The 4689-nt window shown below is 34.5% G+C and overlaps 1 long non-coding RNA gene across 1 annotated transcript; it reads left to right on the top strand.

Moving 5' to 3' along the window:
- The first annotated feature begins 2577 nt into the window (after positions 1 to 2577).
- LOC147510540 (uncharacterized) lies at positions 2578 to 3644 on the top strand. Its single transcript, XR_015216808.1, has 3 exons — positions 2578 to 3156; positions 3252 to 3315; positions 3551 to 3644. It is a non-coding gene; the product is annotated as an uncharacterized LOC147510540 (long non-coding RNA).
- The last annotated feature ends 1045 nt before the right edge of the window (positions 3645 to 4689 follow it).

The following is a 4689-nucleotide window of genomic DNA, read 5'->3' as shown; positions in this document are numbered from 1 at the left end:
CCCAAATAAAAAGGCAGGGACAAGAAAATCCACTTCCTAAAATTTTGAATGGAAAGACGACCCTATTTGAGTATGTACTTCATTTTCTCAGTATCAATTATTGCAATGGCATCAAAACAACAAAATCCCAAAGAATTGTTAGTTCTTGAAGGTCAACTGCTTTTTTGTCTAGTACCTTCTCAAACTGAAAACCTTGGTCATACTTGGTCTTCAACACATATTACCATTTGTTCTTATGAGGTATACATCATAATGGTATTGAAGTCACACGTGGATAAAAGGGAGAGATATTTGCTTTTGACCTCGCGGCTCTAAGGGGTTTTTCATCAATCCCATGCTTGAAAAGCTTCTATTTTATAACAAAGTAGCCGCACCAGTTAGGGTGTTAAAAAAGAGTTGTGACATAGTTTGCTTTTAAATATGGTAAATAGTTCTTTTATTATGTGCTTGCAAAACCGACATTCGGCCTTATCACATTTTCGCAGGTTATATAGACTTGTGTGTGTTGGAAAGTTTGAAAATGGTTATTAATCTCACACTTTGTTGATATATGTTTGTTGTTACGTCAAAATGTTTCAACTTATTTCTATGCAAAGCAAAATTTAACTCAAATATTTTATTTATTTCAGGATTTTTAAGGTTACTTTATTTATTTCTAGAGTACATTGCTCTTTTCCTTATTTTTAAGGTTCTTGTATATGAGTTGCATATTTTCTGTTTGTTATTTTGATATAAATACCGCAAATATCTTAGATTACTTTTTTTTTTTCAATTGTTCTAGCTGAAGTAAAAAATTTTGGAGAGCCCTTGAAGGTTCCTTTGTGGAGGACTCGATGTTGCATATTTCACGGGTTAAGAACCTTTACTTTATATCGGATATATTTTTGATTTAGCAAAATGGGTATATCTTGATTTAGATTGTTCTAACATCTTTAATCAATTAATTAATTTTTAGGCAAAGACTTGGTGAGGTGAAGAAAGAAAGAGGAAATGAATCAATCCTCCTTTATGCAACCGTTGATGGTAAAAAGATTGTTCGGGGACACTATCTACCGAGAAGTGCACTCGGATAACTTATGATTTGGTATTTGACAAAGACTTTGAGCTTTTCACATTTGGAAGAATGGGAGTGTTTACTTTGTTGGCTACCAAGTTGAAATGCCACCAAGAGTCCGACGATGATCAATTTGGATCCGTGATGATTCTTCCGAAGATGACGAAGTTCCTCCTCTTTATCGCCGCTGCCGCGAATGGTACTATATAGTTGTCTCTTGTTGTATAAATGATACTCATCCGTCTTTTGTTAGCTATTTATGTTTCGATTTTGTCGTTTCTTAGGAAACCTCGAGCTCAAGGTTGAAAAATTAAAGGCTTCACCGATAAGGCCAAAGTTGTGAAGCCGGAAACTTCAAGAGCTAAACCTAATGCAAAAATTGCTAAACTAGTTAAGGATGATAAGCCTAAGGTTAGTGATGATGAGGATGATGATAGTGATGATTCGATGAGGAAGATCTTGAGGAAGATGATTCGATGATGAGGTATTCACCAAAAACTGAATCATCATCTGTTGGTGTGTAGTAAATTTAATATAATTAGTCAAATTCTGCGTATTTGATAACTTGCCATCTTGTTGCAATTAATATATTTTGTGTTGTTGTACAAGTGTTGGTATGTCAATAGACATGGTTGTATCATGATATTCATATGATCTGTTATGATTCTTTTTTCTGTGAACTTTAATGGCATGTGCTCTGCATTGTGCTTTGGCTTGTTGTGCAATGGCTGCCGCGGTTATTTTATAATAATAATGAGAGATGATGCAGTTTGCAATTTGATTAATTTTCATGTTTGCATTCTCTCATTTGTTGTTTCTTTTAATGTTGATGAGGACATGCTTGGTGAGGGTGATAGTGATGAGGAAGATGATGATTCCTCCGAGGAAGATGAACCCACTCGAGGTAATAACCGACTCTTTCTTTGTTGAAAATTATGGTTAATGGTTGCATTATTCAGATGAATGTGCACACTGTAGATGTTTGTGGTTCCCTCATTTACTAAGTTCATATTTTTTTTTTTTCCCCGTTTTTTTTTTTTTCTTCTTTCCTTCTTTTAGGTTAAAGCTTCAAAGAAGAGGCCTGGTCGTTGAATCGCTACGAAGACCCTCGTTCTCGAAGAAAGCAAAGTTAGTTACTCCTAAAAAATCAGGTAATTGCTGGCGTTCTTAATTCTATGATGTCATTATGACTCCTTTGAGTGTGTCATTAGTTTGAGGGAATGTGAGAAGGTTTCATTGATACTTTTGGCAAAACCATGTGGAATCTAGTTTGGTGTTACGGACTTCTAGTGTGCCATATCTTTGCAAACTATTTGTATGTAAGGTGTTTTATCTTGTCTTGGTGTAATGATCAATATTATTTTGAAAATCCTCTTCCTCCTAAAGCGGTAGATTGCGTGAGATGTCTCTCCATTCATGCGATTTATCTTTTATCCCCCTTCTTTAGTGTGCCATTCTTATGCAGTTTTTATCCGCGGTAAGTTTCGCGACTTCTACCGTTCGTGGAGCAAAGATTCTTTCATCGACCCTTTAACAAAAGTTATAATGGTAGTTTTGTGCATTAAAAGTGTTTTAGAAGCTTTCCATGTTCTAATACCAGTTGTATGTGTTTGGCTGTTTTGAATGGTTAACCTCTTTAGAACCTAGTGTTCTAGGAAACTAATTGTTATATATGCAAGAAGCACTCTTTCTAAACCTTAGGATTTTTGTTATCTTGTCTAGAATTTACTTACGTTTACAATATTTTCAATGTTTGATTGTAATTCTTCTATACATAGATTCGAGAAAAATGCTTTTTCACACGTTTTATGTCAATTGATAGTGCTCAGACAATTGAGGAAAGGATGAAGAGTTAATAAAACGAGCTATTGACCTTGAATCCTTGATGACATATAATTTTTAATTATTGTTGATGGAAATAACTCTACATCCTTTTTCTTTGACATATACATGTTTTCTCTTAAACGGACATGTCCTGGCCACCGTTCCAATTGATATGAAAGTAGAAGCACATTTCTTCGTCAAGGAGGTCGACATTGCCGGAATTTCTCTTGCAGAGATGATATTTAACGAGATCGATCCCTCATTGGAGGTATGTAAAGGTATGTAGGGAGTCTTTTCTGCAATTCCTATCTCTATTATATTTATTTTAAATGCACAAAAACGTCTATTTATTAACAACGTTTTTTACTCTTAGGTCGAGTGCTTTAAGAAAGATGGAGATTCTATAAGTAAAGTGACACAATTTACAAAAGTTTCTGGTAAGGTCACTACTGCAACATTTTTATACTTGTTCAACCCTTTCTTTTTTTGCCCTTCTTCTTTTGTTTATATCTCTCTTATTGTGTGGTTCTATTGCTTAGAAGTTACTTCTAAGCAATGTGAGGACCCCCGTGATCTATCCTACCGTGAGCTTCATTGGGGTGAGATAGCTTCGAAAGTGACACACATAGTAATTATGTCCTTGAGCAATCAAATAATTCTATTTTGGTACAGGCCTCCACTAAAGATGCACCTCAAGTTGAGTCCTCGGTTGCCAAGTGTGGAGATAGTCTTATTGACATCAATGACCGATTCCCTCGAGATTTCCGTCCGGATATATTTTCAAAGGAAAGATTGACTAAAGAGTCCTCTAGCATAAGTCCGCCAGACGATTGATGGAACCTGGATTGAGCATAAACATTGGTCATTCTTTTGAAGTTAGCACGAGGATGAGTTTGTTAGAAATGATGTTTCTCTTATGGATCGGGACCATCTTGGATATTTGTCACCACTTACTAAGTTGATGAAGAGAGTCTTGGAGCCTATAATTTTTCATAGTCGACAACCCGGCGTGAATACTTTGGGACACGTGGATTCTCAAATTTTTTTGAGTCTCGGAAATTCAAAGCAAGAACCATCTGTAAGGAGGAAATTCAGCAGGAACCATCTGTATATAATTTGATATAATAGTAGTTGATACAATATTTGAGTTTCTATATATAATTTATTGATCACTAGTACTCTTTGAAAGTTAAGTTTATATTCGACATTGTTCTTTCTTATATTAATGAAATAAGTTCTTTAAAGAATTTACTTATGTTGGGTTGCTTTTGTTAATTGGTATTGATGTTTGTGAATATGAAAGGAAATGTGGTGGTTTAGGACAGGTCTTTATTTGCTGGTTAATTGTCATGAGCAATACCAACAAAAAATGACAAAGGGTGAGATAAAAGGTTGTCCAACAATCTCTCTTTCAAAAAAAATTTATCACGGTTATTTTTTGATATTATCTCGGTTTCAATAAAAAAAACATCTCAGTTTTCTTCTATACTAATTGGTTTCAATCAACAATTTATCTCGGTTTTATTTTATATAATATCAGTTTTATTTAGAAAACCGAGATAATATATTTAGATAAGATCTCAGACTTATGAGATAATTTAGTAGCTTATTATCTTGGTTTTATAGAACTCTATTATCTCAGTGGATTTTATCTCGGTTGTTTTTTTCTAGAAAACCGAGATAAAAACTCTAACATCTCACCTTTTAGCTGAGCTTATAAACCCTTTTTTTAGTAGTGATACAACCTCATTAGGTTGTGCCTTACACCCTATCCGACCAAGTGGCGCTTGACAGGTTAGTTATAGTAGACG

The sequence above is a fragment of the Coptis chinensis genome, chromosome 3 (assembly GCF_015680905.1).
Source record: "Coptis chinensis isolate HL-2020 chromosome 3, ASM1568090v1, whole genome shotgun sequence".
Classification (NCBI taxonomy): Eukaryota; Viridiplantae; Streptophyta; class Magnoliopsida; order Ranunculales; family Ranunculaceae; genus Coptis; species Coptis chinensis.
Note: the sequence above shows the minus strand (reverse complement) of the source record. Positions and strands in the feature narration are given on the sequence as shown.